Raw genomic sequence first — 19,148 nt, 5'->3', positions numbered from 1 at the left:
AAATACAAAAAATGAGTACATCTAATATATATACTGAGAAAAGTATACAAAAAATGAGTACATCTGGAGAGAAAAAAACGAACATAAAATATTTTCATTCACTTTTAACTCCACGTATTTAAAACCGTTCTTCATAATTTCACAAGTGAACCTGTAGTAATACCCAGTGCTCTTCCCAAACCCCAGCTTAACTTGTTTAGCATCATTGGTGATGTTCCATGGACATTATTAAAGAGAAAACAAAATATTTTAGCTATTGAAAGAAATGAAAACAAAACCTATTCATAATATTAAGAGGGATGTTCTCCACTTTTAGTACATATTGACTACACTCATATTTTCAGTGGATTTTAAGCATCCTAACAGATATTGCATTCAAAAACACAACTAATTCCATCCAAAACCTATGCGTAATGCTAAGATGGTTATTCTTCCTTCCACAATCGTCAGTACATATTGGCTTCACTCACACACACACATATATTTTCACTGTGACCATCGAATGTAAGCTAAACGAGATTTAGGATTGTGGCAACATTGGAAGGTTAAACCTAGCTAGTACTCCATAACATTACTCTTTCACAAAATTACTACCCTTCCTAATAAAATTTCTAAAATATTGTAATTCTAGGCGAACCTGTGTATGGAGGCTTGCCGAATACAACTTTAGTACACATTGAGATGTTGTTGCTGCACTTTCGGATCCATGTAGAAAACATCTAGGCAGGAACTACAAGGACTATCTCTCCATGCCTGTAAAGAAAGAAACAAATGAAATATCAAAAACATCTTCAACCTCAAAAACTGAAGTACAATTGTTATGCACTTCTCAAAAAATCCAAAACAACTGCTATGTACTGTATGTTCTATTCTAGTCTCGAACATACTGCATTGGTAGTAGTGTGAAGACGGGTATGCAGTAAATCTTTTTTACTTGAATACGAAAATCCAATATAGTTGTTATGCACTACTCAGAAAATCCAGTACATATGCTATGTATTGTATGTTTTATTCTAGTTCGAACATACTGCATTGGGTGGTAGTGTGGGGATTACTAGCATCTGATTTTTCAGTATACCGAATATGTACTCAATATATTCTCAGTACATCGAATATGCACTCAACTCAGTCCGTAAAACATTTTTCACACCACCATACTATAACCATGGTGTACTGTAATTAATAAGAGAGAATAGCATTGCCAATTCTCTCAGCCAATTTTGCTTGTTCAAGAGGACTCCTCTATAAAAATGGTAATACCCAGACACGAAAATGACAGCATACCATCAAACGAATAGACAACTACTCATAGATACAACCTATTGGAATATAATTAGCAACATGTTCCTTACCGGATCACAATCACTATGAAAGCATGATAGCTAAAACTAGGTTTAGTAATCTACAAAGTAAATTCATATATTTATGAGCTAAACCGCAGTCAAAAAATATTACGCAGTTTAGAAGAAATACAAATTTGTAAACAGACATAATATGGGTCTGTATCTTAAAGATACCAAAAAATAAACCAATTAATAGGGATTTCAAGACAAATGACAAACATATATATACAAAAGAGATACATGTCTATATCTTAAAGATACCTACCCTTAATTAAAACAATACATCATATATATACTGATAGCTAATGTAGTGTAATAAACTGAAAACAAACACAAACCAACAAAATGAAGCTAAAATAATCAGATCTAGTAAAAATTTCAACATAATACATCTAATCAAGCATGAAAATTGCATAAATACAAAAAAAAATCATGTTATTTTGGTACTCCACATATGTAGTGCTGATTCACAACCTAAAATTCAACTGCATGTCAAAACAAATGATGAATCTATATAACTAAATCAAAACACTTTTTTCCCAGTACGCCATATATGTACTGCTGGATCATATAAATAAGTTATGAATATATGCAAAACAAAATCAAAGCATTTATTTTCAGTATACCATATATGTACTAGCGGATCAAACAATCTCAAACAACAAAAAAACACAAAAAACTAAGTAACCATGAGTGAGTTTATAAGGAAGTGGATCAAAAACATAAAAGAAAAACACAAAATAAAAACCTTCAATTCTTTGAATCTTCTTATTATACTCTTGTTCTTCTTTCCCCCTTTCCACCATCTTTCCTTCTTCTAATTAAAAACCTAATTCTTGAAATACAAATTAACAATTAAATCACCGAACTCAATAACTAAATCTCGATCTCATCTTAATATTGAGTTCAAAAACCTAGTAATGAATCTACGTATATGACATAATCAAAAGAATTTTACATGATATTAAGAAAAAAATTAGGTATTTTGTCAGTACGACATATACATACCGATGGTTCATACATAAAAAACTGGAAAAAAATAATCTAAAACTAACAAAAAGAAACTAGTATAGTCAAATCTCGTAACAAAATAAACAAAAAACGTGATTCTCCATCTAGATCTGAACTATTTTCACAAAAATGAACTAATTAAGTATGGAGATTGAAACTTTAATCAAACATCAAAAAGGACCATATATATGTGAAGATCGAAAAGATCACCAACTATGGAAGATCAAGATGATATAAGTGATTAATGAGTAGCAGAAACATCAAGATGATTTAGATTTAAAAAAACAATCAAATATGAAATTCACTAACTTGAGGAGTAGCAATAAGAAAATCGACCTACCAATTACAAGATATGAGTTTGAATTCACGAATCGAGCGAGAATCTCAAAAGATTTGATCTTCGGAGCTCTTCTCTGAAACACAAATTGAGAAAATAAATTGAAATGAAAGAGATAGTTTCCTGTGCTTTTATATACTGGAGGGTGTTTTGGGAATTTTTAAAATACATCGTATTGGTTCCGCACGTGTATATGACCTGAGAATAAAATTTTTGGTCCATTTTTCTTTTTTCTTTTAATTATGGACCTTCGGTTATTGAACTCTTAATGGGTGGACCTGCCACTAATCAGGCCCATAAGAATGGTACCAATTGGTAATTCCTACTTAATTTATATAAGGATACACCCAGTTTCACCCTCGCTATTTTTTAAGGATGCATCCAGTTTCACCCTCGCTATTTTTTAAGTTTAATCCAGGATGAATCCAGATTTATTCTTGTTATTTTTTTGGTGTTCATTTCACCCATACTAATTTTCACTCGTCCACTAGAACCATGTTTTAAACATATTTGGGCAATTGACCCAATTTCTGGAAAGGATACCCCAATGGTGGTTTAGTTTAAGAGCACTTTAACAAACAAAAATGAAAAATCATGTAAAACGTAAATAATTTTGAACTTGTTAAGAAAACAAGTGGATCTTTATATACATTTTCTTCTTCTCATGCCAGCCTTGAACCTCTTTTTACTAGTTTATTAGCTGAGAAGTTAGCTTCTCTATAATTGTGCACAATTATCAATCTACCCCAACATCACATTTAATGTCAATTTCAATTTCATTGTAGCCCGTGGTGCTCAACATTCATTTATAATCTTCGAAAAAAAATCTCCCATAAATCTGTTTTGTGCATTTTCTTTTCCACTTCAAATTAGGTGACAGCTTATATAAGATAAGAGAGATGACCACTTGCTTTCGGTTTGCTAATGATACAAAATGAATTGGTGATGAATTCATCATTCAATATACATGCTCGGTGAAGTGACATTAATCATGAATTCATTATCACTTTGTCAGAGAACGTATATTATCAGATTGTTTATAACTCTGCTATATTGCGACTGAACATCAGCTTGCTGATTTGTTTACTAAGACTCTCTCTACCATGAGATTTTTCTCCATAAATAGCAAATACTGCTTCTGGTGGCTATCACGAACAACTGTATCATATTGCAAAAGCTTTTTATATTTTCCTATTGGTTGCACAGATTTTTTTTATTTTTGTTTTAAGGCAGTGTGCACTATCACTGTTGCTTTGCGAGAATGTGCTGTAGTTGATAAAAATCGAAAACCTTTAGAGGTGGACATGAATGGCTGACTACAAGCACTCCATGTTACTTATGGACTTTGATTTCTTAAAAGTCATCAATATTTGCCTACAAGCTCTTCTTACTGCACTTGAAAATGCTTCAATAATGCGGCCAAGGGTTTCAAGGATATTAATTGCATTAACGTGTAAGTCCACTATAATGCATGACAACAGTGATGTAACTTGTAGGTGTTGATGTGGTAGCCTAGTTAGTAAGTTCGCGAATGATTCACGAATTTTTCTGTATCTCGAATTTTACCGTTTTACTCGCGTATGTTTGCAACTTCGAACCCAAGTCGCGTATCATATGGTATTTCAGGATTATTCACGAATCGTTCACGAACTTTCCGTATCCCGAATGATACATCCGCTTAATTCGCCAAAAATTCTTTAGCTTTTACGTTTTCAAAGGCCCCACTTTTTGGGATTTACTGCTCCCGAACATACACGACCCTTATTGTAATTTTATGAAACAAAAATGACTGAAGGTGTTTGAAGGTAAAGGTGAGAGAGATCTCAAACTCACTAACCGAGCATCTAAACCACTATACCACGTCCTCTTGGATGATTAGTGTTGTATATATTATTAATATCATCATATTAAGTTTATTTTTTCCTTAAATAACTCGCACATATGCATAAAAATTAATCTATGTCCTTATAAATACTAATTGTTTATTACATATAGATACTGAATTCTCAGAGCCGAACTCACATTTATAAATCGAATTATACACGTACGTATGCCGTTACAAATTACTGAAGAATCACGTCCCGTTGACCGAATTTTTAATCGCATTTGAGTCTACAAAACCGTATAATACTCGTACGTTTGCCGAATCCCGAATTCCTAACTAGCAAGGTGTAGTAGTGTTGTGATGACTGAAAACTATTTTAATTTGAAATCAACAGTGATGTAACTTCACCAAGCATGGGTGTAAAATGATCATTTCATCACCAACTTTTTTATTTTCTTTATCCGGAAAAGTCTGAACAGACGGGTTAGAAAAACCACGAGAAAATCCCTAGACACATTAAAGGTGACCCCTGTTAAACTCCCGCCAAATGGGACCCATTGGGGACCACAAATTGCAAAAATGCGTGAGGGGTGGTTTTTCCATTAGGGACAACAAATTGCAAAAATGCGTGAGGGGCGGTTTTTTTTACGTTTCATTCAGAACCTCTGTTTCTTTATATAAAAGGTACCTCACAGTAATTATGACGAATCTGGAGATGAATTGAAAATGGAAGTGGACATTTTCTGTTGAGCAGTTAAAGAATGAAGAGTGGAACACGCCGTGGTGCAAATCAAAGTAGGTGTGATGTTGGAGTAAATTGGTAAAGGCAATGTTCATCAGATAAGATACAGATTTAGTCATGAACCGGAATGTTCTCGCAAGATACACGTAACTGCAAATCTGATTGTTTGAGGTGGAGACTTGTATGAAAATTGTACTTCTCTCTGGGCTCTAGCTTTGGGCTAGTGACTGTGTATGGAGGCCATAGTGCCGGTTTTCAATAATATGTTAACCCTTTCTTTCAAAAGAAAAAAAAAAATTAAATAATGTTCATCAGATAGGTATACTAGAGTCTAGAAATGAAATCAACTTTAGACTACAACCGATTAGCCGTATGAATGTGAAAATTGTAAACAAGTGGGGACAATCTCACTACTCTTAAGTCTCTGACGCTCAAAAAAAAAAAAAAAAAACTTACTACTTTAGACGATTTGGGTTGGGCTTTATGTAGATTTTTCTGCTGAGCCTAAACAATTTAGACAAAAACCTGAGGATGGAGATTTTTTTGTTTTTTTTTAAAGAGAAAAGTTTAGTATTAAAAGGACAGGCAGAGCCTGCAAGATCATGAGTTACAAGACCATTCTTCTAGTGCAGATCATACAAATGCAGACTAAACAAAGCCACAAACTAGATTACATGTGTAGAACATCTTCCCAGTTGTGTAACACAGAGTTAACATCAACATATTTAAAAACATCCGTATCACAATTCCAAAGGATGAGCTAGCGTCTGTTTCGCCAGAATGATAATCTCTTCTACTGACTTGTGTCTCTTCCCAAAAACTCTATTGTTCCTTTTGTTCCATAGGTTCCAAACTATAGCGAAATGAGTTACAGTCCATAAGGTTTTACAAAGGCTCTTTAGAACGTTCTAATCCCACGCAATAAAAAGTTGAAGAATAGTTGGAGGAAGAGGCCAGGATATGCGAAAGGATTTGACAAAGAAATCCCAAACCTTAAAAGTGACAAGAGATGTCATGGAATCAAGTTTGATATCTTAATCGGTATGTTCATTACAATGAAGCAAAGCTTCTCTTATACAAGTTACAGAGACTTAGAAAGGAAATAACAATAATACATATCTTGCATGCAGAATAATGTATGCGTAACAACTAGAAAATATATATACGCCAGTATCTTCGAGTAAAGGTAGAAAAATATGCAAGATCTCCACTCCTTCAGGATGTCAACACAATGTTTCTTAACCCCCCCCTCAAACTCAAGATGGCCTAAAGCACATATTGAGTTTGGATATCAGAAAGCGAAGACGATTAGAGGGGTGTGTTTTTGTTAATAAATCTGCAATCTGCAGTTCAGACTTGGCGAATTGCAGATCAATGGTTTGCTTCTTAAAATGATGGCGCACAAAGTGACAATCAATCTCAATGTGCTTTGTGCGTTCATGAAAAACATCGTTGTGATAAATATGTATAGCAGCTTTGTTGTCACAGAACAATGGAGTAGGTCTTGAAAGATGAATTCCCATATCTCTAAGAAGCCATCTCATCCAGACAATTTCAGCAGTAGTATGAGCAAGTGCTCGATATTTAGAGAGTTTCCCAGAAACAAACAATACCCAGTGGTTAAACGACGATCAGTAACATCTCCAGCCCAGTCAGAGTCGGAATACGCTCTGAGTTTAAGATCAGAAGTTGAAGAGAAATGTAATCCTTGATATACGGTACCTTTGATATAGCGCAATATTTTAAGAACAGCTGCATAGTGTGTTGAACGTGGAGCTGACATAAACTGACTCACAATGTGAACTGCATGACTAATATCATGTCGGGTGATAGTTAAATAATTTAAACTACCAACTAATTGATGATATAATGTATTATTAGATAACACTTTTCCATCCATAGGGTTGTATTTAACATTCACTTCTAACGGAGTATCAGCAGTCTTGTTATCAGTTAACCCTGCACGACTTAGAATCTCAATAACATACTTTACTTGAGATATGTAAAGCCTAGATGATGATCGATCTACTTCAATGCCAAGGAAATATCGTAAATGACCAAGATCCTTCATCTCAAAGGATGAACTCAGTTGTGATTTCAGCGTATCAATACCTTCTATATCAATGCCTGTAATCACCATGTCGTCAACATAAAGAAGAAGCATCACAATTCCTTTGCTTGATCTCCTAAAAAACATAGCTGAGTCGTAAGAGCTTTGCTTCAATCCATATTGGAGAATAACAGTGCTAAATTTTTCAAACCAAGCACGAGGTGCTTGTTTGAGACCATACAGGGCTTTACGAAGCTTGCAGACTTGGTTTGGAGAGTGAGGCATCCCTGGAGGTGGCTTCATGTACACTTCCTCTTGAAGTTCTCCTTGAAGGAAGGCATTTGTAACATCCATTTGATGAAGATCCCATTCACGAGCTGCAACAACAACAAGGAGAGTGCGAACTGTTGTCATACGTGCAACAGGTGCAAAAGTTTCCTCGTAATCAATTCCATATTCTCATGTATGTACCTGAGAAACAAGACGAGACTTGCATCGTTCTATAGAACCATCATCCTTTGTTTTTATCTTGTAAACCCATCTGCATCCAATGAAAGATTTCCCAGGTGGCAGATCCATCATTTCAAAAGTTTCAGCTTCATCTAGTGCAACCAATTCTTTCTTCATTGAGTGTTGCCATTCCGGAATGGCAGATGCTTCTCTGTAAAATTTAGGTTCATATAATGGCAAAATAGTTGACAAATAACAATGATAATCAGATAACTTAGCTGGTGGACGTCTTTCACGGGGAGCCAAAGGTTTCTCTTCAGGTGTAGGATCCCGTTCAGGAGAAGCAGTGTCAGGATGATGCATAGAATGATTCGACAATAATTTAGGTTCATCTTGAGCATCAGAAGTGGAGAATTCTGGTTCTTGTTTTTCAGGAGGAATAAAAAATTCAGGCATATCTTGAGTATCAGGAATGGAAGATTGAGATTTCTCTGGTGATGTACCTGTCTCAGAAACAGGTTATAGTGAAAGAGTACATATATCAAAAGGATCTTGATATGTGAAATTTTTAGAGAGCTTACTTCTAGGAAGAGAAAAATATGGTATTTTCTCCCAAAAGGTGACATGTCGAGACACACGAAGTTTTTGACTTGTTGGATCTTAACAACGATACCCTTTTTGTTCTATCCCATAGCCTAGGAAAATACATATAGAATTCTTTTTACTGAGTTTATTACGCTCTCATTCAGGGAGAAGAACAAAACAGGTGGATCCAAACACACGGAGTTCTGAATAATTGGGTATTTCTCCATAGAGACGTTCATATGGAGATATTCCACCTATGACAGATGTTGGAATACGATTTATTGTGTAAATCGCAGTAAGAACAGATTCCCCCCAAAAATTAGATGGAACTGAAGCAGAAAGTAACTGAGTCTTATCTGTTTCTACTATGTGACGATGTTTGCGTTCTGCAACACCGTTTTGTTGAGGATTTTGTGTGCAAGATAATTGGAGAAGATTACCCTCAGACTTAAGATGATTTCTAAAAGGAATTGATATATATTCCCCGCCCCCCTTGATCAACACATAATGTTTTAATGTTTTTTGCAAATTGGGTTTTGATCATGGTAGAAAACTCAGTATAATTCTTTAAGAAATCTGATCTTGAACTAAAGAGATATATCCAAGTATATCTTGTATAATCATCGATAAAAATCACATAGTATATAGCCCCTCCCTTTGAAACAAAAGGTGATTTCCCCCAAACGTCGGAATGAATAAGATCAAAAGGATCATTCGAAAAAGTTGTACTGTTATTAAAAGGTAATGTTGGTTGTTTAGCCATCTTACAAGTAATGCAGTAAGGTTTTTTTTTCTAGTTGAGCAGAACCTAACAACCCTTTATTAATCATATATCTAAGACGAGGAAATGATATATGTCCTAACCTAGAGTGACAAGACATGAATGGAGATGTGGAAGACGGGGTAGAGGTTTAAATAGAAGCAACTTTCTCTTTGGATTGTACAGGAACAATGAGCATCTCTAGAAGGTAAAGTCGACCCACTCTACGGACTATCCCAACTAGCTTCTCCGTCTTTGGATCCTGTATAACACAACCAGAAGGAAATAAGCGAATTTTATATCCTTGATCACACAGTTGTCCAATAGATATAAGATTCATTGTGATCTTAGGGAAAAGAAGTACATCAGGTATACACAACTTGTTGGACATTTTAACCAATCCAATATGACTTGCAGTTAATTGAGATCCATCAGCGGTATGAATTTTATGAGTTATTATTGGATTCATACTCTCAAACAAGTGTGGATTAAAGGTCATATGATTGGAAGCACCTGAGTCGAGAAACCACTCAGTTGAGAATATACCTGTAGGAATTGCCAGTGCATAAGCCAATGAAGAGTTATTACCAATTGACATGATCTGTTTGATCATTTCTTGAATATCAGGCAGAGATGGTTCATACTTCTTTTCTGGTTCAGCTGAAACTGGTGCTGCAGTGAATCTTGTTGATGTATTTGAATTCAAATTCCTCCTTTTCTCACGCATATTTCTTGACGTTGGTAATGTACAGTTGTTTACTGTATGTCCAAATTCCTTGCAGTAGTTACATTTATATGGAGATAAAGCTTGAGATGTTGTTGATGATTGAACAGATGGTTGGGTACAGTTTCTGGCTAGATATCCAAGTTGTTTGCAGTTGTGACATTGAACTTGAGATATGTCGCGGCTTGATGAATTATTTTGAGCATTATAGTTTGGCCTTGAAGATGCAGCAAAGACAGCTGAGATGTCTGGTTTAATTTTCTTCCTTGTTTCTTCAGTGATGAGTTCAGATAATGCAGCTTCCACTTTTGGTAGAGGTGTTCTGTGTAGGATTGAAGCTCTAACAAATTCAAACTCGTCTCTCAAAGCCATAATAAGTTGAACTAACCGCGATTCTTCTCGATATTTTTTCCACAATTGTGCATCAGTAGTCCATCTGGGTTCCATTAATTCTAATTGATTCCATATTACAGACATCTCTGAGTGAAAATCTAATATTGTTTGGTCACTCTGTTGCTTTAAGGATCAGATATCTTGTTCAAGTTTATAACGTTGAGCAAAATTGATTTGAGTATACCTTTTGGAGAGAAAGTCCCATGATTCCTTGGCGACCTCAAAGTTGGTAAGCTGCATACTGATGGATATAATAACAGTGTTTCCGATCCATGTAAGAATTTTGTGATTGTTGATCTCCCATTCATTGAGACTGTCACTGGCTGAGGGTTCCTTTTTGTCTGTTTTCGCTGGAATAGTTGTTGAAGGATGCCTTTCTGTACCATCTTTGTATTTCCACGGTCCTTTTCCTTTGAGGAAACTTCTCATGAGGAAAGACCAATGGTTATAGTTAGTTCCATCGAACTTGGCTGTAATTGGGGCATAGTCTTCTCGAGACATGATGAGAAACTAGGTATTGAGATAAGGAAAATAAATAGAGCAAACACGATTTCAGAGTTTGAAAGGATTCTGATTATTGAAGGTTTGCAGCGGAAGATTGGATCTCTTGTGGCTCTGATACAATGAAGCAAAGCTTCTCTTATACAAGTTACAGAGACTTAGAAAGGAAATAACACTAATACATATCTTGCATGCAGAATAATATATGCGTAACAACTAGAAAATATATATACGCCAGTATCTTCGAGTAAAGGTAGAAAGATATGCAAGATCTCCACTCCTTCAGGATGTCAACACAACGTTTCTTAACAAAAAGAAAAGTCGCAATGGATTAGCATGTGATCGGCAGTCTCACAATATCTGTTGCAGAACACGCACAAATCTGATTCCAGCTGAACTCCTCGATGCCTTAACATAGTCCTTGTAGGAATGGATTCGTTAAAAGCCGCCCATAATAAGAAGCTAACTTATTATGAAGTATGTACTTTGTAGCATTTTTTTTTTTTGCAAGTTCAATACTATTGTAGTATGTACTTTGTAATGAGTCTAAATCTGTTCACACTCCTCTAACGAGTGTATATTTCACATTAATTTCTGATTGGTTGATTATTTAACTGATGGTCCCATTACCCTCCATGTTTAGAATCACGACCCTCGTTGCATAACTCCCTAAATTAAATCAAGGGTAAAGATTGAAATGTGAAATATACACCCGTTAAGGAGTGTGCACGGATTCACACTCCTTTCTAATCCAAACATGTTATCTTATACTGCAAGTGGAAGTGCAAGTGCAAAATTGCAAATATATGTGTATCAGTATGATGAATGTATTTTCGTGTGGACAAATCTAAAGTGGACACATCTAAATTTGGATATAAAATTAGTAAGTCACGGTTTGAAAAACAACCACCATGCAAATATTCGTGGAAACTCAAACACAAATCGAGGATGAAACTTTCAGCTCGAGTTTGGAATCATAGTCGTGGTAGATTTGGAAGGGAGGACGATAATCTCAGACTTGATCTTAGATCGAAAACCAAAATTTTGCAATCTCGAATGGCAATCTTGACAAAAGGCCATTTATACCTTACACACTATGATCGAGTTTTGGGGTGAAATTGCGTTCCATCATGGATACTCCGAATGCGCTAAATGTGCTGATGTTGTGTGAATTGCTCATGATTTATGTAATTTCAACGAACATGGCACCAACTCAATTTGTATCGTTCTCTATTTGCCATTAAACAATTATATAAGGTCACCCCTCTGAACTTATACTAGTTGTAAACCTTTGAAGCGAAAAGAAAAAATGCACAAAAGAGACTTATCGGAGTTGAAATGAAAACATAAGTGAGAGTTGAGAAAGAAATTGAGATTAATTGTGATGTTGGAGTAAATTGATATCAGTGACGAATATGACCGTTTCGATAAGAATACGATCAGGGGGTATTCGTTGATTCTTGGATGGAATAAGATCCATAGTCATTCGTTACTTTCGGAATAAGATTTGTGTTTTCAAAATAAATGTAAGTCTGACTTTTAACATGTCTCCACGACATGTAATAATCAACCAGAAATTGTACAAAATTTATACTCTGGTTACAAATTATAATGCAAACACGATCGCTTATTTCTATGTTTCAATGTATGTGATATAGGGAATAAATTAGAGAGCATGAGAGGAAGAAGGAAGTTTGGACCTAACGAATTCGGTCAAACTTGATGTTGAAATGCATGTCGTGCTTTTGGGGCATTCATGATTGTTATACGTGAACGATGACTAAGATATTGTACTCTAGAAACTAGAAAGAACCTATTGGAAAAACAAAATACTCTGGTTACAAACTAAACTGCAACATGATTTCCTACTAGTTCAATGGTTAAATGTTTGTTATAGATGGAATAATTTATGTTTTCACAAAATTGGTTAAAAAGACCAAAATCAACAATTACTGGGTGAAATGGACAGTTAGATTTTGATACTGTTTAAATGGACAAAAATGTAAAAATAGGCAAGATGTAACCAGTTTCATCGTGCCCATTTTCAAATATTTTTTCTTATTTTTAATTTACACAGGATGTATCCAGTTTCATCCTTGCTATTTTTTAAATTCAAGCTAGGATGAAACTGGTTTCATCCTTACTATTTTTTTTTTTGGCCATTTCACCCAAACTATTTTTTACTCGTCCATTTGAACCATGATTTAAAAATATTTGGACAAATGACCCATTTTCCGTTATGTTTTTTGGTGTAGTGCTCAGAGAGCTGTAATATGAGGAAAATGTTGCAAGAACAAGGATTGGACTTAACGGATTCCATCAAAAGCCTAGTGAAAATGATTTTTTAGTTAGCTCAACCTCATATGAGATAATCGAGCATTTTTATAGTTTCAAATCCATGTTACAAGAATTATCCACTTATAAATTAACCCGTATGAAATTTGGAAAATCTGGATCTCCTAGTATTAGGCTTAAGAGGTCAGGACTAGAGTGTCCAAAGCCCAACATATATGGGACTAAATGTTAAGTTTTACATTGCTCTGCCCACTGCCAAATACCTAGTTTATGCACGATATTACTGTATTGTTTTGATTTTTGTTAGAGGAGAGCAAAATATGATCCGAGAAGAACAAAAATCATGGTCGACTCATTAACTAGGACCAACTCAGTATATTTTGCTGATTCATACTAAAATACCCCTACATACCACATGTTTTCCGCATAGGTTCAAAAATATGGATCATATAAAAAGAAAAATATCAAGAACCCTAGAAAACTTACCTTGCTGCTAAACAGGAGACAGCTTATGTAGCCTCAGATCCTGTTTTGCTCCTCAATTCCTGTTTTGCTCTTCCTTTTAACAAAACATCATTGTTTTTGACCTTTTACATCTTAAACCACACGTTCCCAATCAAATCTAAATTCAGTGTTGGTGGAAACTCAAGTTTCTGCCTAACTTATTTACGCGGGTTTCCGCCTCCAGTTAGCCAACATCTTCCAAAGCAGAAGCGGCGGCTTTTGAAGGTCCTCATCCCTCACAACCCTAACTAATTACTCGAGTCTTTATGATAAATATGTTCTTTATTTTTTTTTTCGTGATTTTGGTAATCTCATGGAATATGCGCATAATTAGGTTGCTATGCGAATGGAATTGGAAAGAAATATGGAAGATGAAGAATACACCGATGCAGAAGAAATTGATGATTCCCAGGTATCTGCACATATTCGTGGTATCCTGTCAAGAGTTCCTCGGGTAAGTAAGCATTTTATAGGTTTGAAATACAAACCCGTTTTTTTCATACTTAGACTAAGTTCATTTCCTTGGGGTAGGGTGATACAACCGAATATCATGAGTTGGTAGGGAAATTGAACCAGTCCGGAAATCTGTTCCCCGAAGACGTCGCGTTGCTTGTGGTAAGAAGCATAATTTATGCGTTTTCTTTTTCCAGTTAGATATTAGTAGTTTGTAAACGTCTATGTCTGTACATAATATATATTCCGCAGACGATTTTAAAGTGTTTATCTGGAGCAGTTGCGTGTATGGATACTGTTCGTCATGAAACTCTTATAAAAGCTGTAAGTTCGTTCGTGTGTGTTTGATGTTATCTAGTTACTTGAAGGAAATGGGATATGTTTTTCTGTTTGCATCATGTAATTTTCTCGTGTTTCAGATTTTTGGGATGAGTTTGTGGAAATATAATCCAGATGTTATGGATGCGTTGGTGGAGTTGGTTATCCGATTGGTATCTATTTTCAACTGGTGTATTTAATTATCCTTCCCCGGCCTCCCCACATATCCACTGGTTATTTGGTTGCTTGAAGATGATTTCTGATTAATATCACAGGCTACCAGCGGATATCTCTACTCGTGTTTGGACATGCTTGTTACCAATTTTATGCCGCACAAGTCATTCTTAAACGAGCTGAATAAACCTCGTGGCATTGTAAAAAAGGAACAAGTGCTTGATCGTGTGCATTCAGCATTGGTAAACATCACCAAATGATGCCTCTTGCACCTCTTAGATTATTCCCCATACTTGAACAGTGGATGCCTCACATTTCTGCTAAGCAAGAAGTGAGTATTTAGATTAATTTCTTGATCTGGAAGTTCTTTCTGGTTGACTTTTGTAGTTGGATACTCTTTACTAAGGATGTGAGTTTACAGTTTTACTGTTTCCATGTATACTCACAGGTCCTGCGTCTTTTGGATTATATGATACAGTTCTCATACATGTCTACTTTAATACTAAATCGATACACAATTGTTATAACTGATCAGAGGATATATTAGTACTGTATGCAATTTTATTTGCAGGTAATGACGATATATGTGGAGAACATGTTAAGGCTCGAGAGTGGCCCAATTGGAGAATTTCTTGAAAGCTCGATGCTACCAATAGTGGTTGATAGGCTTGTAGATTTAGATGTAAGTACCTTGAAGAGTTCAGGTAACCTCTCTGTATCTCTCTAACGCGCACACACAGGTATTAGCGTAGTTAACTAATTTGTCTTATACCTTCGCAGGTGGAAGTAGATTGGAAACTTATTGAACTACTAGAGAATATGGACGAAGACAATTTTGATGATGTTTATGGGGTAATTAAGCTGTTCTTATTTTGTATCATGATTGTGCTTGAGCTTCCCTTATGAATGTCTGAACACAGTACTCCTTTGTAAGTTGAGTTGCGACTCTACTTAGAAACTGACAACTTAATTCTATCTTCAACTTATTAATCAGGGTCAGGGGACTGGGCATGTAAATTCTTTTGTTGCAAAGCTGGATAGCTTGATGGTACTCGTATGTCAACATCTCAGATCTTGCGCTGAAAATGGTTGTTTGTTTGAGGTGCTGTACTATACCGTCGTTTTTTATATAAGTTTCGAGGGATAGTATTTTTCCAGCGAACAACATAGGTATTAATGTAACTTTTATAGTTCTCTTATGTTGACCGACCTGTACATTTAGGTGTTCGAGACACTTCTCAAGTCCTTCTATGTTTCGGTTCTAAAAACCCACAGGTTGACGTCTGCCCAGGTAATTCCTCTCATTTATTATTTCTGTAATAATTTATGAAATTCTCTTGTTAATTATCATCTGTAAATGTAACTTGATTTTTCTTTCTGTGCGGTTTTTTATGTTCTACGCCTGCTCATTAGATCCTAAAAAATGCTGGTTGAGCTTTGCACTTATGCTTGCAGATGATTTTTTTGACAATACTGGAATTGCACTCACCAGGTAACCTGAGAAAATGTTTCTTGACCTAATGGTGGTCAAAAGTTTTCCTTACAATCTTTTGACATCAACATCTTAAATCAAATGTTGAAATAACTTCTACCCATAAATGTTGTCGGAAGATGATTTCAAGCTTATTTGGCATTCACGTGGAATGACATCAGTTTTTTACCAGTAGATTCCTGCTTCTCATGTTCACCAAAAAAATCTTAAATGTTCCAAGTGTCTTTTTGTTTTTGTATGCAAATTGTCAATGATATTTGTAGCTGGTTGGATTGTAGGATGAGTTCAGTTGCTTATCTAGCTAGGTATCTGTCTCGGGCAAAATTTCTTGAGGCGGGGTATCATCGCTAGCACATTAGAAAGGTGAGTATTCTCAGTTTTGTTCTGTGAGGTCTTGGAATTTATCAGTTCGAAAGAGAGAGCTCTAATAGTGCCACTAAATTAGTATCCCGATTTTTTGTTAAAAAAGTTATTGACAGGTTTTTATTTTCCCACTTAATTACATTCAGGCTAGTAAAGTGGTGCGTAGAATACTGTCGGTTCGTTGATGTTGAGGAGAAAACAATAAATCTGGAAGCTCATACACTTTTTTATTCAGGATGCCAGGTAAATTTCTCTGTTTCTTCTCCAGTTCAAGGCTCCATACCGGTAATAAACATAAGTGATAAACATGATTTGAGTATCCATGAACGAATAATCATTTTTAGTAAAGAGTTTTTAATGATTGTTGCATTTACAAATTACAACTGTTGGTAAAATTTTGATTCTTCTCCAGTTCAAGGCTCGTTATTACTTCTAATAAAAAAAAGTGATATACATGATTTGAGTATGCATGCACATTATTTTTCAGAAGGATTCTGAACAAGCTGTGATTTAAATAGGCTAAAAATATAAAGTGATAGTATATTTTTCTCCCAAAAGCCAGTCCGTTTTTGGTTAAGAGTTTTTTTTTTTGTATTTAGAATTTTCCTTACTATTTGTTTTGAGTTTTCATCTCTATAGGCCATAATGTACGTGCTCTGCTACCACATGCGGGAAATGTTGGATGATCCTGATCATAGATCGCTAATATTTGGATTTCCTCTACATCTTATTTTCCTGCATCCTTTGGATCCGTTGAAGGTTAATTAACTACTCGCATCTTGGTGTAACACTAAATCATGACCAGTACACTCTTTTATACTTTTCAATAAAGAAATTGTAGTTATCTTTTTCTCATGATGACATTTCCCCTCCTCGATCTCAAATAGGCTGTCAGCCTTGTGTTGTGGAAGAATTTCTGAAGCAGGCAAAAGTTGTTTCTCTGTTCACCACATCTGAATTCTTTCTTTTTAAGAACTTGCTCTCGTCAGATCTTTCCAAGGGTTTTGGTAGAGCAGAAAGACTTGACATGTTTTTTCCATTTGACCCATGTCTACTGAAAAACACCAAAAGGTTTGTGTTCTGCAACTTTTAAAGAATAATACTCTCATGTAAGGAGATGAGTTCATATGCCATGCTTTAGGAACAATTTCGCTGAAAATACATTTTTCCACGTTTTTGTAGATTTATCAAACCAATATTTCTGTATTGGCCGGATGTTGTCCGTCCATATGATGAAGAAGAAGATTTCAGTGCCGAGAAGCAACTTGGTGACGAGGTTGATGATAATTTGTCAGATGATGAAGACATGGCATGGGAAGGAGCCTGAACTTATATCCCGATGAAATTGAAGACTACATGATTGAAAGGAAGTAATGGATGATATGGGGGGTGACAATACGATGATCCCCAAGAGGATGCCTTCTAGAATCAGACTTTATCCGTATCTCCTAGAGTTTGATGTCTGCTGCGAATAGTTCTTTCCTTTTGATCTGTACCATCTTATAGCGCACACCTTATGTTCTGTCCAAGCTGATATTCCTGATTGATATACTTTTACTCAACATCACAGTTAATTAAAAATTTCACCTTACTTTTCAGTTTCATTTTGATGGATAGAGTGGATAAAGAGGTATACCAATGGGGCACTATTCCTCCTGCATCTTAGTAAACAAAGTCTTTCGTTAGTACATGTAATTCTCTTTAAACCTGTTTTTTCTCTTTTCCCTGTACACACAGTTTGTGAATGATGTCTACTTTCTTGAAAAAGTGATATGAAAGCACAGATTTGAGAACACACGCTTGAAGTAAAGCTACACAGCAGACTTTAAGATTCTTTCCAAAATTTTCCTAATCCTGAAATTGGATTCTGAAGAATCAACCAATACCACTCATCGACCAGTCTTATTTGCTGTCAATATCAATTTACTCTAAAATTACAGTTAATTTAAATTTCTTTTTCATTGTAACGTCAGTTGTATTCGGCATTTCACTTCTAATTTTCCAAGAAAAAGAAAAAAAACTCCCATAAATCTGTTCTGTGCATTTTTTTTTTTTTTTCACTTCAAATTCTTTGGTGACAGCTTATGTAAGATCAGAGAGGTGACCTGCTTTCTATGTGTATAGACTATAGAGAGAAAATATAAAAGATACAAAATGAACTGGTGGTGAATCCATCATTCTATGTACGTGCTCGGTGGAGTTACATAAATCATGAGCTGTTTACACAGCATCAGCACACTTGGCAAGCACATTTGAACGCGATTATTAGGAAGTGGTGTCGTCAAAATTTTAACCTAACTTCAGTTACATTTGAATATAGTTTATCTGGTCATGTTTTCTTTCAAATACCTATTGTACCCTATTCCCTCCTTATTTTTAACAATTTGCCAATCAAATCTTTGAAGTGATACCAATTAGAAATCCGTTAGTCAGAATTATTTTGTTTTACATGGAATGTTATCTATGCAGAGATGATTTCCCCTTTATAAATCATGTTATTTTTGGTCACCAAGGTATACAATCATGTTTATTAATCCTTTGGAAACCTGAAAATTTTCTCTCTATCAAGCCAAGTAAATCCTTAGATCTTTTATAAGAACTATTACTTTCTTGTTGAAGAATCCACTTCTTAAAATTAAAATCACAACGACAAAATTCTCAAGACATCGATATAAGACCAGGCTTTGGATTGGTTTCATTACTGGAAGATCTCAAAATTGTTGCAATAACTATTTGGGTTGCATTTTTTGTTTTAATTTTTGTTTTTATTTTGTTTTGCTCATGCAAAAAGCTTTAAACGAAGTACGTGAAGGCATTTTTGTTTGAGG

The 19,148-nt window shown here is 35.2% G+C and overlaps 1 pseudogene; it reads left to right on the top strand.

Annotated features, from left to right (window-relative positions):
• Positions 1-13,677: 13,677 nt before the first annotated feature.
• On the top strand, positions 13,678-17,942 carry LOC113311213 (annotated as a pseudogene).
• Positions 17,943-19,148: the final 1,206 nt, after the last annotated feature.

This window comes from Papaver somniferum, chromosome 9 (genome assembly GCF_003573695.1).
Source record: "Papaver somniferum cultivar HN1 chromosome 9, ASM357369v1, whole genome shotgun sequence".
Taxonomy (NCBI): domain Eukaryota; kingdom Viridiplantae; phylum Streptophyta; class Magnoliopsida; order Ranunculales; family Papaveraceae; genus Papaver; species Papaver somniferum.
The sequence above is the reverse complement of the archived record's forward strand: the minus strand, read 5'-3'. Positions and strand labels throughout refer to the sequence as shown.